This window comes from Pyrgilauda ruficollis, unplaced genomic scaffold, assembly GCF_017590135.1.
Source record: "Pyrgilauda ruficollis isolate IOZ18807 unplaced genomic scaffold, ASM1759013v1 scaffold79, whole genome shotgun sequence".
In the NCBI taxonomy this organism is placed as follows: Eukaryota; Metazoa; Chordata; class Aves; order Passeriformes; family Passeridae; genus Pyrgilauda; species Pyrgilauda ruficollis.
In genome coordinates this window covers 3143646-3165770 of record NW_024529821.1, presented here as the reverse complement: position 1 = coordinate 3165770, position 22125 = coordinate 3143646, and the positions used below count along the sequence as shown (strand labels likewise).

Below are 22125 nucleotides of genomic sequence, written 5' to 3'. Positions count from 1 at the left end.
GTGGGCTGACAAGTGCTGAATTTGCTGTGGTGTAGCTGAGAACACACACTCCTCTGAGCTACTAAAATAAAAAAGAAGATTTGGAGAGTTTGTGGTTGCATCTTGTAGTTTAGTGAATATTTTGGCATCCTTCCTGGCTGGTTTTGTTGTCTCCTTATTCTTTACAGTGCTTTTAGCACAGCCAAAACACAGTCAGAGACTGGGGCTCCATCTGCCCAGGAGGTGTGAACTGGAACTGCTTCTGAGACGCAGATTACTTGTCTGGAGGGAGCCAGACCTCTGATCTTGCTAAGAAAGGCTCTCTATAAATTTATCAAGAGCATAAAAGTAGCTGAAGACGTGATGGGCACAGCTCACCCTGGTACAATTGCCAGCTCAGCCTTGCTGGGACACAAGGCACTCAAATGTGACTTTATCAGCCCAGAAATGGGGCACAGTGACAAGTTTGGATCTTCTCTTCCAGGGTGAGAAGGGACATCCATCACCTCACTGCCCTGAATGTTACCTCCTATTTTTCTGCTTCGGAAAACACCACGAGCAGCAGGACTCACCTCCACACCAGACTGTTTAGATGCTCACAGTGCTTTTAGGGAGTAACATAAAAGGCTTCCGCACAAAAAGAGCGGGAATAATCTGCTCTGCCTTGTGGCTAGGACTGAAATTAATGGGCTGCAACCACTGTACAGAAAGTTCAGACCAAGCTTCATGAAAAACCAGGAGTATGGTGAAGTGTGCAATAGATTGCCCAGGGAAGCTGTTGCATCTCTGCCACTCCAGATCTGTAAGATTAGGACAAAAAACTGTTTCTCAGGAATGACAAGGGCCTGCCTTGGGCAGGAGCATGGATTGATGCTCCTGAAGTTCCTTTCAGGTCTATTTTTGCACAGCATTGCTGATGAAACGTAGTTGCTGTTACTGGAGTGCAGGTAGATGTCTCTTCCAAAAGCCCTCCATCATCTCACAGCATTTTGTGAGGGACCGAATCCTGACAAACTGATTCAGTAGATCCCTCCTTGTTTCTAGCCAAACTACCTCTAAGCCTGAATGGTTCCAATTTTTTTGTGGGTTTTGTAGGGGTTCATTTTCTGGGGGTATCTTTTGGCCAAAGGGAGGGGAGAAGGGTCAGGGAATGTCTCTGATATCCTGCAAAAGGCTCCAGGACGCCATGGTGAGTTTTAAAGGTCAGTTGTATTTCAACACCAGTCTGGGAAAATCCTTTTTGGGCCAGGACTTGAAAAACTGAAATATGGTAAACTGCTGATCCTGAAACTTCTCACACTTACAAGCTTATACTGGTATTTTCAAGCTTTCCTTCCAAACTAGGAGACAAAAAATACAATCGCGTAAAAAAGAGAAAGTGAGGTATGCTTATACCATGATAATTTTAAGAACCAGGACTTTACATATATTTCAATTATTCACAATAAATTCATTAGATAAAGAGACATGAAAAGCTATTCATTGCAATCTTGTGGAAGTCTTTGTGCTCCAGTTATGAAAAATGCTGATCACATTTGACAGCCAGCGTTTTCACAGGCACATTTAGTCCTGTTAGTCTCTCCTTAGTCTTTCCTGGAAACACAGACCTGTCAGGAAGGTAACTGCATGGAAGACTCCTTTTTCTCCTGTCATCACCCTCGATGTTAAACATTAGATGGAGGTGCAAAAAGGTGCAGATTACAGTAATTTTCTCCTGTAACCACTCAGGTTTGACGTGCACCATAATGTGTGGACTCCTAGAAGGGGTTGACAGACTTACCTTAGTAGGCATGGTGATGAAAAAAGGCAGAGGTATTAGGAGAAAAAATTAAGTTTCCATAAGTGAAAACCAAAACACTGTTTGCAGTTTGGAGTAGGCCTGTGCCACAAGTAACATTTAAACTATAAGGGACACCATAGGAATGGGTACAGAAAGCATGTCAAAGCACTAAGGGCAGGTAAGAATCACTGAATAGCAAATGCCTCTTAACAGCTTGGTTATTCTTAGTAACAAAGCAGTTACCTGGTGAAAAATTATTTGCCCAGGTGAAAAATTCGAAATGCATGAGCTACCTGTACACCAGGGCAAGCAGCAAGGAGCATGGTGCAAACACAAGGACTAAGTTAAGCACATGTCCAAAAGAACTACACCCTCACTAGCAACATATAAATATGGAATAAGTAAGTATAAGTTAGTAGATAAATGTAGATAATTTTATTCAATAAATAGGCGTTTCCCCTACCATGACCTGTCACAGTGATGAATCCTGTACATTTCCCTAAACCTGTCACTGAAACACTTCAAAGGGAAGCCATTAAGAAGATGCCCTAGGTTACAATATAAAAATGTTTCCTATTCCCATCCTCAAGAATTGCTGAAACCAGGAAGGGCGCCCGTTTTTTCCTTATCTCCTGTTAATGGGCCCATCAATGTCTTGCCACATGAAATCACTGAATAGCAAATGCCTCTTAACAGCTTGGTTATTCTTAGTAACAAAGCAGTTACCTGGTGAAAAATTATTTGCCCAGGTGAAAAATTCGAAATGCATGAGCTACCTGTACACCAGGGCAAGCAGCAAGGAGCATGGTGCAAACACAAGGACTAAGTTAAGCACATGTCCAAAAGAACTACACCCTCACTAGCAACATATAAATATGGAATAAGTAAGTATAAGTTAGTAGATAAATGTAGATAATTTTATTCAATAAATAGGCGTTTCCCCTACCATGACCTGTCACAGTGATGAATCCTGTACATTTCCCTAAACCTGTCACTGAAACACTTCAAAGGGAAGCCATTAAGAAGATGCCCTAGGTTACAATATAAAAATGTTTCCTATTCCCATCCTCAAGAATTGCTGAAACCAGGAAGGGCGCCCGTTTTTTCCTTATCTCCTGTTAATGGGCCCATCAATGTCTTGCCACATGACTCAGAGATAACTCCCTCCAGGAGCCACATGACTCAGAGACAACTCCCTCCAGGAGCCTTTTCTGTTTAATGGACCCACTACGTGACTCAGAGAATGATACCAGCCCATTGTGAGATGCTCCACCCGGGGGGGGAGCTAAGCATCCCCACCTGGATATAATCTGGGTTTTGGGACTGAGCAGACCGTCTTTCCACTGGATTCCCAGAGGAATTGCCATCTTTTATACTGGATCTTCAGAGGAAAACTATACCCTTTCCACAGGATCACTGCTCCAACAGAACCACATTTGCCACTCCAGGAGGACTTCAGCTACCAATCCAACTGTACTGCTACCAACACCCTGACCAACAGGGTGTCAGGTTGTATTCTGACTTTATCAGTGGTTTTTCTTTTGCATTACTGCATGTATTTTGGTTTTCTTTTCCCTTTTCCTAATAAATTGTACCTCTGACTTGGAGTCTCTCTCTGGTTTTGCTTTCAAACTAGAACAGAAGAGCAGGGAGATTTCACAGTTCAGATAACATCCAGCCATGTCCCTCTACAGGAGTGCCCTGGGAACATCAGCCTGGGGGGGAACTGACACTGTGCCTTCTGTTTTGGTCCAGTTCTGGTCCTGCAGAACTCCTGCCCATCTGCAGTGAATGGCTACACGGCAGCTGGGTTGCTGTCTTTTTTATTTGGTTTGAGATTTGGCGTTTGTTTTGGTTTGTTGGAGGGGACCTTTTGTCAATAGGTTTTGTGTGTGTGTTTTAAAGTCACATGCACGCTGGTACTACTGAAAAAAAGTTTATTTTTATAAGGTAACACAAATCCTGATGGAAGAGCCAATCATCTGTCTGAAAACTATTGCAGGGGTCTATTGCAGCTATTGTTGCAGGGAAAGAATTCACAAAAAGTTAGTCTTACTACAGTTTGCTCAAGGAGATCTCAGCAGACATTTCAGCACAGATCAGAAACTGCCCTGATATATTCTTGAATCCGAGCCCATTAAAAAAACAACCAACCAACCAAACATGGAGAACTTTCCAAGCACTAGAATTTCTTTCTTCTCCAATAGTTGCACAAAACACTGAAAATATTAACCGTTCCTTTATCCTGATGATAAAGGAACTGTTGGAGCTCTGATTCTCTGTTACAATTGAAGACTGATATATTATATAACTGCAATTTCCACATTTATATAAAATATGGCCATAAAAGACATTCCACATTACCACACTATTACAAGTACAGCTACAGAATATTGTTAATGTTGTACTTGTATCTGTTTCAGTTTTCTCCTACTAAACACATGATGCAAATTTAATTTTCCATAAAAACTTTTAATAAGGTAATGACATTATGAAACCAAATAAAAGTATATGACATTAAATCAAAAACTACAACAGAAATAGTAAGTTCCTCCAACAATTTAAAAAGACAGGAATTGGTTTTTTGGTTTTTTTGTTTTTTTTTTTAAATTGCAGAGAGGTTCTTCCAAAATCATAAAGAATGCAGGCCCTTCAAGGGAATGAAGGGAATCAGTACTATTCAATCAGTACTAACCCTGAACAATATTATACCTGGGCTGCAGATCATGAGGCCAAATATTATCAGGAAATAAACTATTAACATCAGGGACACACAGAAAGTATTTACCCTTGTAAGAAGTAGATACTTCTCAAAATACAAATACTTCGAATCAATAAATGGAGAAGCTAAATTAAAGCTACTCTCTAATGTAACCTTTATCACAAAAGCCAGTCTGTCTGTGTAAGTTCAGTATTTCAAAGGATGATTTTCTACACGAAAAGTAAATCACTATTTAATGAAAAATGTGTTGATTCACCCAATGTAAAAGCTGAAGAAAATAATTAGGCTAACAAATTCCCAGTCAGCAGAGTTTGCAGTGTCAGTTACAATAGCACGTGATTAACATCCCTGGAAGGATCCTAAGGGAATGCAGGAAAAAGAACCAAATCTAAGATGGAACATCCACAGTGATAAGAGGAAAAAAATGACAAGAGCATTTTTTCACTAGGAATTGATCTTCATGCAGCCAAGAATCACTGGGCACCATGAGTGACAAACAATCTTGATATTAAAATGGGGGTCAATATATAAAAACCATTTGGGAGCCCTGGTTTGGCAGGGTAGGCGCTGATGCCAGTGTAAGCTTTTGGGAAAAGGGACTGAGAACAATTCTTTCAGGATGCTGTAAAATGCCGTTTAAGACAAGCACTTGGACTTCTGCTTCCTGAACATGACAACTCCCCGAGAACAAGGATACTCACCTTTACCAGTTCCTTTCCTTAGAAAAGCTGAAGATTCTTAAGCAATACCATCTTTTTAACAACTGCACCACCTTAAGACCTTCATAGCAGCTATCAAGTTTTACTATTCTCTCTTTTCTTCAAAAAGTATTTTTAATGAAAGAGGGAATTTAAGAGAAAATTTGAGCAATATGCTGAAGTCCCATATTCTGCTTAAGGGACTCAGGACAGTAGAAGTGTCAGGTAAAATAGACTTAATACAAATGCAAACTTGTATATGACATACATCTATCATACAGCAACCTGAGCAAAAATGTTCAATTTTTGCTTAAATTTTCTGTCAAAGTCATGACAGTTATAAAGTGCTTACACAGTAAGATATGATTTGAGCAACTTTAAGTATTTGTCAGACATTTTGTCCATAGCCAGGGAACAGAAAAGGAAGAGAGAAAGCAGGGGCTGTTACTGGTGAACAAAATTAATTATGTATTATTACTTCAGGCAATTGCAATGATTAATTTCTATAAAAGCAAATTCAAGTGTAATTGTGTAATTATTGTGTTTTCATTAAACATATATTGATAGTGGGTGCCTTCTGTATTATTCTCTTTATTCTGGTCTGCTTCACAACAAATTCAGTGTAGAAAACACCTCATTTCAGGATCTGTGGGCCAACAGTCAGGTCCTGAGTACTCAGACACAGCCTTTACATGTGCCCTTCAAATTACACTGGAAATTCCTTTCTTACAAATGCCAATAAATTCAAAATGCAGTCCACAGGCTCAAATGCTGCTGCTCGTGTACATTCCTACCTGCAAAGGGAACAGGTGCATCTTTATCCAATGCAACCAGGGGAGGGTCCAAAATCACAGTGTCATTGTTTTCAGTTATGATTCCATGGTACGACGTCTCAATCCAGGGTTTGTGTTTATTCACTAGAAAAGAAGAAAACATGCCTAATTAATTTGGTTTGTGTTTCATATCCATTCAGCTCATTTTATCTATAAAAAGAAATTATTTAACATACTTCCAATATTAATGGTATTACTCAAAAGCCACTAACAAAATCCCTACAATAAACTTTCAGATATAAAAGAAAAATGACACGCACATTCTACTGCACTGATGAGAAAACCAACACTTGCAGACATCCCTCCAATTAAGACACTGAAGTAAAAAGGCAATTTGCAAAATATTTGTAATGTGTTATTGTAATGTGACCTGTTGTCAGCCTAACAGGTTGAGACAGTTTTGAAGGAATTACTTTCAGTGGCAAAGCCCAGGTACAAGAGAAAGGGCATCCTGAGCAACCCAACTTGACAAGACACAAAGCAGAAGGGTAGGTGAGAACACTCAACTCTTGGATGCCTTCTCACTTTGTATTTTTGGAACAATACTACAATTACTTCTGTGCTTTGTACATTATAGAGAAAACAAATGTCTGCATTTTAATTACTGATAAAAGTCTGCACTTCTTCACAATTTAACCAGGGGATCTGAATCCTTTCTGGAAAAAACCTGTCCTTCAAATCCAGCTGTTGAACATTTGGATATCTGATTTTGAAGCACATAGGAAGATCACACAAAAGACACTTTAAGGAGAGGCTGCATTACAACATCAGATTGTCTTATTGCTGAACCCTCTCCATTTACACCCCTCTCACCATCCATCTCCCCCTGACTGGAAAGGATGAAGACGCAAAATAAAAAGGAAGGGGGAAATGTAAGAGGCTTAGCTTTGCTCTGGTTATAAACTGAGCTTTCTTCCTGCAGGCACAATCTGAATGTTATGTCACTGGAACTCCTACATAAGGAATACAATGGTGACAGCTAAATGAATTTCAGTTTGAGGAATGTACTCCCCCAGGCAAGAGGGAGCTCTGCATCAAGGAATATCTACCCCACTTGCAGCAAACTCAGATGGCAAGGTAATTTCTATACCTATTATGTAGCTGTGTGTACCAGATGCTGAGGAAAATACCTGGTGAGTTAACAGAAATCACCTCTAAGATGGAGAGATGACACTTAGACTAAAACCAAACTAAAAAATAAATAAATAAAAAAATTATGAAACCAAACAAAATCCACAGATATAATCCCTAAACTCTTTCATGTCTTGTCTTCTGTAAAACCCCCAGACATCAATGAGATTCAAGTTTCTCCCTTTGTGAAGAAAGCAGCAAAAATCACCAAGACAACACAGAGGGCTCTGGACACAGGTAAATGTGCGCAATTAACAAATTCTTTTTTTCACTGGCTATTTGGGAAAAGCATACAAACATATTTACGGCAAATTGAAGTTCATTCTGTTCCTTTCTTGCTTCTTTGTTTAACCATTAGGAAACTGTGGACTTGGGAGACCGATCCTTCTAAAGCTGAATTATTTTATATTCTAGCACTAATCTCGGAGCTTTGAGTTCATTCCTACATTGCAATAGATCTTCTTTCAGAAGAAAGCATACTTATCTTCACAGTTGTTGGTTTTGCCCATTTTTGCAATAACTAAGCAACAGGAAGATTAAACTGGGGATGTGTCAGGGAAAGGTGAAATGGAAAACAGGGATCTCAAATCTCTTTATCTTGTAATGACTGTACAGCCAGAGGAGAGATTGGTGAGTTTATGTAATAGATGAAGGCCAAAAGTCTTGTCAATGTTGAAAAATGAGAAGTGATGGATGCAATTTCAGAGCTTTTTATGGCATTTGGGATTCTGGTTTGCAGGGCAGTTGAAGCATTCTGTATTTGTTAATGGAATACGTGAATTGCCTGAGCATGCAGACACAGCAGTGTGCTCCAGTGGCACTCAGGTGTGGCTCACAGGAGGGACACAGGCTGCACTGAGCCAAAGGGCATCCCTTGACTGCAGGCAGATGCAATTGAACCATAATGAGACAGTAAACACGAGCTCACATCAAAAGGGAATTCCTTATGCAACTCAAATTTCAAGTACCAAATGCTTTTCATTCCTCCTGATTCTGTTAAGGGTCTGAGCTCTTAAAAAAAACAATCAAACAAAAAACCCAAACAAGCAAATAAACAAAAAAAGCATCAAAACTTTGCTCTTACTGATTCCTAGGGAATACTTTTGATGGCACTTTTACTTAAGGAACTCTCAGAATACAGTGAGTGCAATTCTACCAGCCTTAGCTTTCTCCAGTTGGTGTCCAATGAGCAATAACAGCACTCAAATGAGTGACAGCAACATCTTTCCTTAAATTATATTGGGGGGAAGCAAAGAAAAGTGCATTATGAACAAATGCTACAGTTTGGACCTTAGAGACTGGTATTGGGAAGAGGAAAAGAACAATAAAGCAAAAGCAAAATAAAATAATTATCTACAAGCTCTTATCTTGGAGATACATTTTGGAGATATGTAAAACTATGGCTATATAAGATTTGTGTGATCTGTGGTGTGGAAATTTTACAAATAATGGAAAACATCCCTGCTCTTTGGGAATGCAAAGCAATTCCTTTGCATCAGATGATCTCTCTTCAAATATTTTCACATCATGAAAATTATTGATCCTTTTGCACTGTTTTGGATACTTGCTTTAAAATAAGAAATCTCTAATCCTGAGATGAGCAGCTGGTATTCTGGTTGGGGGGCTGTTTATATTCTCCCTGCTAAAGGCTGGTAAAATGTTACCATAGAACTAACTGCAGAAACCACTCTACAGCCTTTCATAAAATAATAGATTATGAAGGAAAAACCTTCATATGTAACATGATCAATGAATACTTTAGAGACAAAAGGACAACTACAAAATATTAGACCGGTTCAAGCCAGTGTTTATCCACAGGTTAACACAGCTCTCAAATCTCTGATATTTTCCTATCCCTATGCAGTGTCTTCAAAAGAAGAGAATTTTCAAAATTCAGAAATATTTTGTCTTGCCTTATTTGAGCTACTGATTCTACTTCGGGATATGTCAGTTGGATTTTAGGTTTCCAAAAACATAATAGTGCCACACTGCATTTATTTAAACACCACAACAAAAATGTTTTACCATGCTGTGTATTTCAGGCCATATGAAACTCTGTATGTTTAACTAGAAAAGAAAAACAAAATTCGCATGATTGAAAAAAGTTCCATAATTTTGATTATATACAGTACTTATTAGGATATTTTAAAGATTAATAAGTATCCTTTTTGGGATTCTCTAAAGTTTTAAATAAGATGGGAATTTTTAATCTTTAAAATGGAAAAGGCAGGAATGGTTAAAAAATATGTCAATGCTTCTCAACAATGCTTACGAATTCACAGCATTCTATAAAGTAAAGTGATAGACAAGCTACTTTTCTTTGGTTTGCATTTGGTAAAGATGATGGAAGAGATCTATACACAGATTTGTATGTGCAGTTTCAGGAACTAAAAAGGCAGAGCACTGCACAGCCAGTCAAGCTCAAATGAGCAAATAAGCTGGATAATCAGCAGGTAAGAGTTATACAAAAAAGCTTTTCCCTCTTAAGGCATATAAAATTGTAGCACACTGATATTAACTCTAAACCTAGGGAAAAAAAAAAAAAAAAGGTTTTGTCTTCCTCACAAAAGATCTTCTCTGGAAGCATTTATCAGAAGCTGGAATCAGTACAAGGCTTGCATGAATTCAAACATATTTAGTTAAGACATAAAGATACCCATGCTGTGGGTTGTTTGTCTTTTTCAAACTTGCCTCCCTTCCTACAATTTATTAGTCATTCATATAAACCCATACTATAAATAATGTATACCATCTAGGATCAGGCAATTAATCTTCCTTTATTACAGCTCGAGGCTGATCCATTACAATTTGTCTGCGCTGTCCACAGGGCATTTCCCGGCCTGTCCTGCTCGAGGCTGTGATCACAAGCCTTGGGATGCAGTGGAAGCACCGTGTCAGGAAAGGGCCCCTCTGTGCTCCCCCTGCAAGTGCTCTGGGCATGAGAGCACCCGAGCAGAACACGGCCGAGGAAACCAGACCCCTTCTGAGGGTCTGGGGAACCCAGCCCAGGATTGCTGTCCTGAAAGTCAGCGTAAGGACAGCCCCACAGGAAACACAGAGGTGAACATAGAGATGAACACAGAGATGAACACAGAGAAAGGCCCAGATGATGTTTAGAACCGCAAACCTTGCTGACCTTGTGCAGTGTATTCAAGATTGCAAGACATGCACGGCACTTCCTGAAGGCAATCACAGGCTGTGCATTAAATCTTCCAAGTCCCAAAGCCTGTGAGCAGCACAGCTGTGATTTGTCAGTGCAGGAGCATTATAATAACAGGAGTACAATAAGGACAAAATGTATGAGGCCATCATCTTATGAGCAAAGCCATCTTTCTCTAAGCTGAGACAGACACTTGTTAGGGCGCAGGGAGAGGGGGAGTAGGTGGGAAGCAGCACGTGTACAAGGGACACATTACAATGGTATTTGCAAAATTCAGATGGTTTCTGACTCAAATCAGTTAGAAAATGTCACTGATCCAAAAATAACACATTATAAAAGAATTATAAAAGAAAAAAAGTGACTATAAGAAGGTTTAACTCCTGACACCAGGGCAGATTCAATACTGTCAGTTGATTTAACTGACGATTTCTAAACTTCAGGCAGCTGAAACCTAAGGTAGCAAATTATAATGGTTAAAAATTGCTTTGTGAAAGCAAATGTTTTCTTTCTTGCTTTTTCTCCTCTAAATAGCACAATGGATTTATTTTCCATTTAATTGTGTTGATAATATGTTCTCTCATCTCTAGCTTAAAGAGCTTGTCAATTCCAGAAAAATTGGCAGAAAATTTAAGCCTTCTTACCACCTCTTTCAGCTCTAAGCCTTTTCATCTGCTGACTTAATGATCTTCAGCTCAGCCTGCTGGAATCCTGTGGAGGTGTCAAAGGCCTTCCCCTCGGAACCACCCAAACTGAGGATGCCCAGGAAGCCTTTGAGGCACGCGGGAAATCCCATTAACTCCTGCAGAATGTCAGACTGAACCTCCTGCCTGTGCATGCTGCAAGCCCTCCCCTTGAACAGCAAGGCATGCTGCTCGAGCCCTGCTGGGGGATGCTGCACAGCGATTCCCAAGGGATGCAGCTGCCACAGGAACAGCTGCAAGGCACAATCCCCCTGGCTGGAAGAGCCCCTGGACCTGGACAGCACTGACCTGGCGGTCACTCCTCCCTGGGGACAGTGCTTTCCTGAGGAAACACCACAGTGACACCTGTGGGGTCCGCAATGGCCACAGCTTGGGCTCGTTTTTCAGGTGTTCCAAAGAAAATGGCAACTAAAACCATGATTTGTCCACTGTTGAGTTTCTGTGAGCTGTTCTCTGGAGAGCTTTAACAGCCCTGGCTCTGGACCAAGAAGGAGAAACTTGAAAGAGGGTGAGGTCAGAAGATGATTTTGATTCACAAGTGTGGCTCATGCTATGATCATTCTTTGATGAACAAGGGAGAAGTTTTGAAATCTCATAACCTTGAAGAGAAATTCACCGGAGTCTCCAGTAGCTCCAGTTTCTGGTAACCAGATGTCACTACACAGAGGTATTTCAGAGATTGTGTTTTACTAAGCAAGTCCTCATCACACGGGTCATACGTGTGACCGTATTGTGCATGTGTAGCTTTATAACAGAGGAGACCTTAATTCTCCAAGGTATGTCTTGAGATGGAAACCTGGATTTCCAGAATGAGCCTGGAATAGAAACCAAAGACAGCAGCAAAATCCCAGATCTCATAAAGTAGCAGCTAAGAACAAAAATGTTCAGAAGATAGGCAGATTTGGGGGCTTAAGTCACTAAAGAAATGAGGATTGGAGCTTGAGAAAGAATTTAAGACTTCCTCTGGAAGGCAGAGAAAACAAGGACATGGATTTTTGCATGCATTTTTGAGATAAAAGAAGCTAAGTAAAAAGCGGAAACTGAAAATGGCTGTGAAGTAGGAGAAATAAATAAATGTTTGCATTTTACAGGATTAAATCTTTCTCAGCATTAGGAAAAAAAATTGAGTAGCTTTATCAGGAGGAACTGTTTCCCTACCTACAAAAAACCTGAAAACTTTCCAGAAAGGTTCAGATATAAAACACATTTTATATGCTTTGCCAAAGACAAATTGTAGAGAAGAAATTTATTCTGTCCCGCACACTTTGTTCTCCCTGTGATGCCATTGCCTGAATTACTGAAATTCCAGTAGTTATGTTCTGGCTTTATTTTTAGATAGACAACTTTAAACTATAATGCTTTATGTGCTTTTACATAAAATAATAACATGAAACTCCTGCCCCAATTAAGGCAATGGGAGTTTTGACATTAAGATCAGTTAAAGCAGAATTTATATGATTTATGATGTGTGATTATGAGATGTGAACTCTTTGGAGAACATTTTAACTGAGCAATACATTATGGGCAGTGCATCTCAGCAACATTAAATTACTCAGTGGAGCTCCTGTGGATACCTTGGCACTGCTTTGATTGTGCTGCACAGCAAAACCTATTCTGCACCAACACACTGCACTAAGTTTTCTGCCATAAACACATTTTCTGGCCTCCGAGAGAAGGCCTTCAATAATGACAGTTCCCATCAACAAAATTTATTTTTATATTAAAAAAGGGACAACATTCGAAAAGGAAGATTCTTTTGTTAGTAGCTAATTCTTATTACACACTAATTTGACCAAAAGTACCGAGTGCCTTGCCTAATAGACTTGATAACATCAGTAATTACACTGTTGTTGGCTATTTCTAAAGTAAAATAACATACTCTGTACTTATTCTGACATGTTGAGATGTTTATGCAGCCATAAACATGATTAATTCTCTTGTAAATCTGTTTGTTTGGGGTTTTTTGTGAGTGGGGGAGAGAAACTTCTTAACACTTTAAATTAATATTACACATTTAATAGGAACTTTGTGAATGCTTTGCTCAGCCTGTTATGAATAAAAAGTTATCTATTTTTTTTAAGGTTGCAGAGTTAAAACAAGTTGAACCAGTTGCTGTTAATTTAGCTTCATGTTGCAGCCACCTATTGTTGAGAGCTCCTCTTCAATTGCCCGTTAATGGTTGGTGACTAGCCATTGTCCCCCTGGTGCTTGCCCGGGAGTGACACCAGACCCCGCAGGTAGCAGGGCAGGGGAGTGGCATCAGAGCTAGTATGCAGATGAGAATGCATTTCACCAAATTTTGCACCAAATTTTCCAGGAAAACCCCTAAAAACAACGAGCCGACATAGAATTAAGAGCCCTAAGTGATGTCTAAGGACGAGGAACTTAATCCAGTACCTGCTAAGATCCTTTTTACTTCTCACCCTAACCTAAAAGATGTTAACCAGAGAGAGGACCTGAAATGTCAAACCGAAAAAGCGGAATCTCCTAATCTCCCGTGAGGACGGAATCCCCAGCTCTGCCTGCACACCAGCGGACACAACTGCATCATCATCGTCATCCTCCTCCTCCGTGCCACTCCTGGGAGCAGCGGCGGCGTGGGCGCAACCCGTTGATTTCTCCCCACCTGAGCTGATTCTTTTTAATAAAGGCATTAAAAGGGAGAAAGATCTCCTGCCCCATTTATTTACTTCAAACCCAAACCTATGCTGTTCAGGAAAAACAATCTAGCCACAGATTTTGTAGAACTCCACTTACAATACTGAGATGTAAAACTTTCAGCAGCATTTTTTACTTCTGACCCTTATTTCTGAAAAGCACATATTGAATTTTCATATGCATACGGCAATTAGTCTTTACACCCTGTCTCATTGCCCTCTTTTAGGGAATGGACCACATAGTTGTGGTCTCTGGGCCTTGGAGTGCCTTTAAGCTTAAAAGTTATTTTAATTAACACAAAAGACATTTCAACTCCTTCATCAACATGTCCTTATAAATTTATCTACTGATAGTTGTCATAACATACACACTTCAGAGAATGAAAACCTGAATTCTGAGCTCCCAGTTTCCATGCCTCAGCATTAAGAGCAGGAAGCTGCACAGGTCCCATATCTAAGGAACAAAAGCAGAATTAGGGGATGAGTCTGTCCCACAGCGATCTACAGGAACTTTAACACCACTTACTGATTGAATCCTCAGACATGAAAATTACACACTTAAAATTCTTGGGGAAAGTATCCAATGGTTTAAAAATGTTATCATTGATGTTTCAAGGGCACAAAAAAGTCACAAACGAGGTGTTTTCCTGTGTATTTACTTGCACTCAAAAAGCATTTCACTTATCTTGCCTATCAATGCCAATCTTCAATTCAACATTAATTCCTCATAAACAGCTTCATTCTAATTTTAAAAGACATAAAAGAGATGCCCAATATTTAACCATTCTATAATTTAACTTCCTTCACAATTTAATAACTCCACACTCACTGTATGAAGCTGCCCCAGTCTTACAAACATTATGTCTTTCGTTTGGGCTGAAAGTTGTTCAGAACATGGATTTATTTTTCCATTATGAGCATTAACAGTAGGCATTTTAACTTAACCTGACTCTTGTCCTTATTCCTTAAATAAACAAGAATGCAGTGAGCTCTGAAGGGTTCTGTCAGAGCTGACCAGGGCTCCCAGCACTGCTTCACTGTGTGAACATCAACACCTTGCAAATACTCCAGATATTTCACGTAATACTGAAGAAGACACAGATCCCCAGTGAACATTTCTATCATGACAGCGTGTTTTCATAGGAAGCAGAACAAATCAAATACAGTGGTTGTGCAGAAAAGCAAGAGCAATCCCTTAGAAGTACCAAAGACAGACCTCACTGAGGAGCTGCAGGCCTGCAGGATGCCCTGTTTAAGTCAAGAACTAATTTGCATCTGTAATACCCCCCTTACTGCCTGAAATACCATCACCAGGAGCTTCCAATTGCTGCTATTTCTCCTATGAATGTCTCAATTATGACATCTCTAAAGTGAACATTGCAGGTACTACAGAACTCGAGACATTTTAACACTGGCTGAGCAGATTTTCAAAGGTTTTTCAGCACCTTATCATTCAGATTAGCACGTTTTCCTTTGTAAATAGTACCTTGAGTTGAAGTTTTAAAAAAGGATATTAAGGTATCTTGGGCTTTATGCAATTATGTCTCAAGAGTTTCAGCAATACTCTGTAGCTGAGAACAGTATTTTGAAAAATTCCAAGTTAAAACCCCTATTATGTTATGAGGCTAAAATAAATGAAAAAAAAGTATTAAAAAATGGTAGCCTTTATAAAATTTAATGCCACTATTTTGATAGCACAGATTTGAGCATTATCTCAGTATACAAATTTAATCTCACTGAAATCCTCTGCTCCTACATATGAGCCTACACATTTGGAAATCTTGGGAATTGAGATAAATCCTAATGCCACAGATTTCAAAGGAGTAAATAGTTTCTTTTAAATAAATAGAAGAAAGTATTGATGTTTATCTTTTCATTATTTAAAATTACAGATTTCCATACAGCAGGGGCTGAAGGATATTGCAGTGGAGAGAAGTTGGTCATGTATAGGACAGGTATTGCTGCAAATTACCTGTCCTCTACTTCATCCAGCATATCTTGAAAGAAGCTACTCATCTTTTTCTTTCATATGGCCACCACTCCTTCCAAATGAATCATGTTGGTTTTGAAATTGTGACTGCACTGCAGAAGAGATGCTTTATTCCCTGATGAAAACCAAGAAACTCCAATTGTTTAAGAGGGAATAATAGGAAGAGTGCAAGAAACTGAGAGAAATTGATAAATTCTAGGCACGTTTGTGTGGGCAAAGGCTCATGAAGCTGAAAGGTCAAGGGAGACATGTGAAAATGCACAGAAATCCAGAGCTGGGAGCATGAGAACCCTTTTGAGTACATATCCTCTGATTGTCTTGCACCATTTGTGCATCATGGGCAGAGCACAGGGGGACTGCAGGTGCCACATCCACTGTTCTGCTGCAAGCTGTTCACAGGTAGGGTGGCACAGCTCTGTTCCGTGCCAGGCAGAGGGTCATCACATGTCCAACAGCCATGGACCAAACCCACAGATAAACCACAAAGTGTCAAAATAACTCCCAGTAAGGCAGGCAGAAGGGCACCACAGAGAAACACAACAGGAAGTCCATTCGCAAGTATTTATTTTGTGTTCAGAGGTCTTAATTCAAAATGTACCTCAAAATAAATCCATTAACTGACTTTCCATCCTCACTCCAAACCTCTCAGAATATGACTTTAAATGGCATTTGTCACATGGTCCCACACATTAATAAAGCAAGGATTGCATAAGTTTTCCTACCATCAGTGCACAAGGCAGGTGTCAGTTGATGGTGTTGCACTTCTCAGTCCCAGGAGAAAGCAGGAATGTAGTAAATGACACAGGCAGGACAAAGGTAACACTGGAGTGTCTCCTGCTTTGGTACCATTGTGTACAGTTCTATCCACGCTGGTCATTTCTGACAGACTCTCTGTAGTGTCCTCAAGAACTGCTGGGTTTTGGAACAGAGCCCAACTTCTTTGCACTTTCATACGACAGCTCTTATTAGTTGGTGGTCCTGACTGAAGTTTCTGTACACTTCAAAACAAATAATGATCTGTCTACCCCCCAAAAATCAGTGGGAATGTGGCTGTTCCAGACACTGTAAGAGTCAAGACCTCTGTGTTTCATCTCTCCAAGGCAGAGAATGTCTTAATTCCATGGGCTACGGAATCCATACAGTGAACACATTGACACTCTGCTTTTCATAACTATTTTGCATTCTTCAGACATATTCTAGCTACGCTTTAATTTTTTCTGCTGCATTTGTTTTCTTTCAACAGCTGAGTCTAGACCTAGGAACTGCCTGAAAGAAATATAATTTTAAGCTTTGATGCTGTTTCTGATTATAAATAGCTCTGACTTTATAACAAAATGCTTAATTTAATTTATTTTTATGCACCTCCTCATTATCAATGCAGTCTTTATTTTATCCAAGGCAGTCTTTTCTCTCAGTACATTTTCTACAGATTTAAACCTAAAATTATCACTGATCTTATTTGAATGGTTTACTCTTCCCTAAAAACTCCCTCACCTTTTTTTTTTTTTTCATTTCAACCTAGAAACAGGCACTTATTTATTTTTCTTCTCTCAACATCCTCAAGTGTCTCCTAATTGCTGAATGTTTTGAAACATATCAGTCTATTTACATAGAAATTATACTGCCAACAGCCAAGTTTTAAAATGCAATTCTTACATTAGCAAGTACTCTTTCCTCCTACCCACATTTATGCATTTAAATAACAAATGCTGAGTACAGGTGGAGCTTGGGGTGAAAGTGTGGCACAATTTGCCTGCATTAGGAGTCAAGAGCTCCCAGAGCTCCAAGACAGAGCTGGACCATGGCCTTGCCCCAACAATTAACACATTCTTGTCCCCATATGGATCCAATGACAGCACTAAGATGCTTTTTATATTATAGCCTCTTTAGGAATGAGAACAAGCTATCAAATTCCACAACAACGTAAGACAGCTTTCCAGCTCTCTTAAATCTTGACTCTGAATCTGAATCTTGACTCCAAAGAACCTCCCTGTACAACTGTCCCTCTCATGTTAGCCTGATCGTATAAACAGGTGAGGAAGAAGATGTCGAAGTAGAGGAAGGTAAGCCTAGAAATCTTGAATGTGTGGCTTACCTTTTCCCCTCCCTCTGTTTCAGTTAAAACATAACTGAAGCCAGTGTTCTGGGGTCTGCACAGCCTTTCATCAGATGCCAAGATAAATATCATTCCAAGGTTTCTTTTAGGGTTCCCCCTTCTTCAAAAATTTGTAGTTCCTGCTTGCGTTTCTGCCCTCCTTGGGCAATACCAAAATTTAGACTTTTAGAATTGGGGCACACCATCCAGGGGACCCCACAGGAAACAAAGAACTGGGGCAAGGCTGACCAGTCTTCCTGACTGTACTAAACCACACAGTAAAACCTCCTCCTCATTAAAAACCTCATCAAGCCTACAGCTGGGTTAGCCGTGGGAGGTGACGAGGCAGCAGGTTTTGTGGGATGGGATATTCACTCGCTCGCGAGGCAACCAAGGGACATCTGCTGCAGTAATTCCTGCTTGACAGCTGTCCCCAACAGCAGGCACGGGCATCCACCAGCTCCTCCCTTCTGGCCCAGCCCTGCTGCCTGCCCGGTGACACTGCCAGCCTGGGAATGGGGCCCTGAGCCCACCAATGTCACACGTGGCTCACGAGGTATGGGCAGCCACTGGGGCCCAAACAGCACTAAGGGAAATGAAGGAAAATCAGAAGATGATGGAGAACGGCTGGTCTGAGTCTTGGTGCAAAACATTCTGCTGTATTACAGGCCAGCAGGAACTCACACAACAGTGAAAGAATCGCTGCTCCGCCAGACAGGAGCTCCTGCTCTCAGGCAGCACAATCCCAAGGAACGCTCACTGCTTAGGAGGTGACAACTTAGCGGCATTTCTTCTCCAAAAATGAAAATGCACATTTGGAGAAAACATCTGATTTTGAGAAACACTGGAACACTATATGCAACCAGTAAGTTTTCCTCCAAAACAGGTACTATATAATACTGGAATAATTAATTGCTCACAAGAGCTAGATAAGAGTACTTGCATAAGATACATTCTTTATGTATATAAATTAATTCCTTTCTGTCTGTCTAATCTCAAAAATAGCTAAGCTTCCATTCATTGCTTATTAGTATTCCCTGATAATTAAATAGATCATTTCCTAATCACTGCTGTCTGCTGTAAAAAGAGTTTCCAGGGCTCCGGCAAGTGCAGAAAAACTTGTTTGTCAAACAAAAGACTGACTGATGGAAGAAAAATGAAATAGCATTTTCCATCCATTTGGGGTTTTTTTAGTTAATTGGTTAAGTCTCATGACTAAATATCAAACGGTATTTTCCTTCATCACTCAGTCGCTAATTACCAACCACCTTTATGAATTGCTAATATGAATGATTTTGACCTGTGACATCTCAGCTTTTGTCCTACAGTACTGCAGGTAGGACACATTTTATTGCAAATTTCATTTCATGCTTTTTATTGTGAAAGGTATGGAACACTGAATGATAATTATATATTTTACAGTTCATTCATTTCAAACTGATCATTTAATATTCATTACTCCACTGACAGACATGTCCTGTCAGTTTTACCCCTCATTATGAACACAATATCTGCATTTGAGCAAGCAACAGAATTTTGAAAGGAGATTGCAACCAAGTTTCCATTTAAAAAAAAAAACCCACTAAAATTCAAAAAGGCTCTTCTAGCTTGTTACATTAATTTTCAGGGCTGCTGTCAAAGAAATAGCTGACTGAAGTCACGTTTCTGTTATTTTTTACACCTGGTTAAAAAAACTAGGTTTGGGCATAAAAATATACAACTATATAAATCATTCCTATGAAATCTGAAGAAAAGGTTAAAGCTCCTGGACATATTTTCAAGAAATGAACTTGGACTTCAATTTTTCCTAGCATTTCAGATCTCACAAAGAAATCATTATTTTTTGTGTTGCAAAAAGTCACCCTGGTGATAGCCAGTGATTACTTGAAAATATGTGTAACATGAAGGAGAACTTTTTTCAGTGCTCCCTAAAGCAACTACTCCATCCAATTTCTATGTTCCAATTTTAAGTAAGAACTCTCTGGATACTCTGCTTTTGAGGCTCCTTTCACCAGAAACAATTGGTGATAATCTGAATCTCTTCTGCATTGATTGCATTGGATATATTCAATGGTATATTCAAAGGACGCTTGGCCCTCACAAAATTTGGGTTGTGTCCTTAGAGGAGGAATGTATTTGGAGAGTTTTCATTCTGATTTCTGTGTCTGTTTCTTTTTAGATACTGTAGTTAATAAAGTTGTTGTTTTGTTTTGGTTTTTTTTCCTCTATTCTAAGTTGGAGCCTGCTTTGCTCTATTTCTGATCACATCTCACAGTAGCAACTGGGGAAAGCGTATTTTCATGGGGGCACTGGCATTGTGCCAGCGTCAAACCATGACAGGTTGCTAATAGAAAATTGTTCTGCTCTTCCTTTTGACATCCCCAAGAAGAGGTTCTGGCTCCAAAATAGGTTATGATAGAAGAAATATGGCATGTTAAATAGAAAATACATGGAAGGAATGAGTACGGTTGGAGAGCAAGCACACATGAAACACCAAACCAGATACACCTTAATACAAGCCAAGAGAGGATGAAAGGAAGCTTTGATGACCACAGCTGAACTATATCAGTGACTGAGCATTTACTCTGGGTGACACCAAAAGGGACCAAAATGAGACAATGTGTTCAGTCCCCAGCCTGGTGAGAACCTTCCCCATCAGTCTGTGCAGCCCTGGCAGCTGTGGCAGAACCCAAACAGTGGGGACACACCAGACCACTCAGGCTTTCCTGACAAGAGCCAAGATCTCCACAAAACAAGTCAGCCAGGATGCAGAATAAACCGCCTGAAGCTATTTAAATGCAGAAATTACACCATATTGTAAGTGGTAAGGCAAAAAATAAGTATTTTCCAGGGGTCAACACTGACAGTTGCTTATTGCCTGATTTGGAGAGACCAATGCTTGAAAGGACAATAGAAGGAATTAATTAAATCACAGTTATAGGCTTATTTATTTTTTGTTCATTTTGCAAATAAATGAAAGTTCTAAAGACCTCACCCTGCATTTATGTCACTCTGTGCAATAGCAAAAAGGTCTGGACTGGTCATGTCCTCATCTGAACTGTACAACATTCACAAGTTTTATCTAGTCTAAAAGCACATTTGTAACTGCCCAGAGCCTGTCCTGGATAAAACCCAAATAATCCCACACAATTCCAGGTTTTTTGTGACTTTGAAATTTCATTCATTCAAGATCACACTTGAAAACACTAAAATTGTTATATATTAAAAGGCAACAAGAAACAGCAGAGCTCCTTCAATGTTTGGATCACACTTGGGAGCTCAGGAAAGTGCCTGCAGCTACATAAATGCAGAAATGACACCCCATAATCATGTAGACATGAATTTAACAAGGCTGATGCAGGGATTTGGCAATTGGCTGTATTTCTATCAGCACATCTTCGAGCTGTGCAGAACATGGCCTGGGAGCCACTGCCACACACACCACACACATGGAGCTGTGCAGAACGTGGCCTGGGAGCCACTGCCACACACATGGAGCTGTGCAGAACATGGCCTGGGAGCCACTGCCCCTCCCAGACACATCACACACCGTTATCCCAATGTGTTTAATGTGTTCATACATTTTAACGAGATGCATATGACAGAGGGAAATGATGACAAGCAAGCTGCCCTAACAAATGCTGCACATATTTTCATCAGTCTTAGCATTGATACTACACTGCACATTTGCATAATAAAGTGTAAAAACATGCTTGTATCATTGTGAGGGGCAACATGGAAAAACGTCACTGAATTTGCTTGGTATGGCCCTTATTAGTTAAGCAATATCACAAATAAGAGTCATGCTAACCAAATAATTTATCTGCTCCCTCCTCCCTCACACCAGCAACAAGTCTTCCTTTCACTGTTCCTTGATAAAATTAAAACTGAATAAAAAAGAAAATGTTAAGATTATCACACATATCATATTCTCACTGGTGCAACAAGTCAAACAAGAATTTAAGCACCTGATTTAAAGGTAACAAGTATATAATCACTACAAGCTCCACGGTTTGCCATACTTCAGGGCTAGAGTAGAACTGCATGGCTGAAAGCCCTCTGCATTGCCTTTTGCCCCAAGTTTTTGACAAGTAACTCTGCTCCCCTGAGGCTGGGCCTTGGCATCCCACTGGGAATCAGCTCCTGAACTACTCCAGACCTTCAGCTCAGTGCATCAGTTTTGACAAGACCTCCCCACAAAGCTGCAGCTGCTTTACTCATATCCTGCCCTGGACCACAACCCATCACGACAGTCCAGAGCCCCCCAACATTCTGCAGCCTAGCACTGGCGTGAAGAAGGAGGGAGCTGGTTGAGACTTTTTCTTCTCCTTCTCCATGGGTCAAAGCTGTAGTGGTTGGTTTTGTTAAGCACAGCTTTT

General features: G+C 40.0%; 1 protein-coding gene across 1 annotated transcript in view; it reads right to left on the bottom strand.

Annotated features, from left to right (window-relative positions):
- The window catches only part of CLSTN2 (calsyntenin 2), a 315092-nt gene that overhangs the window by 186075 nt on the left and 106892 nt on the right, over positions 1-22125 (bottom strand). Inside the window, exon 2 of the mRNA XM_041487078.1 lies at positions 5974-6096. The gene's annotated coding sequence lies outside the window, so the exon portion shown is untranslated. The remainder of the gene's footprint in view (positions 1-5973; positions 6097-22125) is intronic.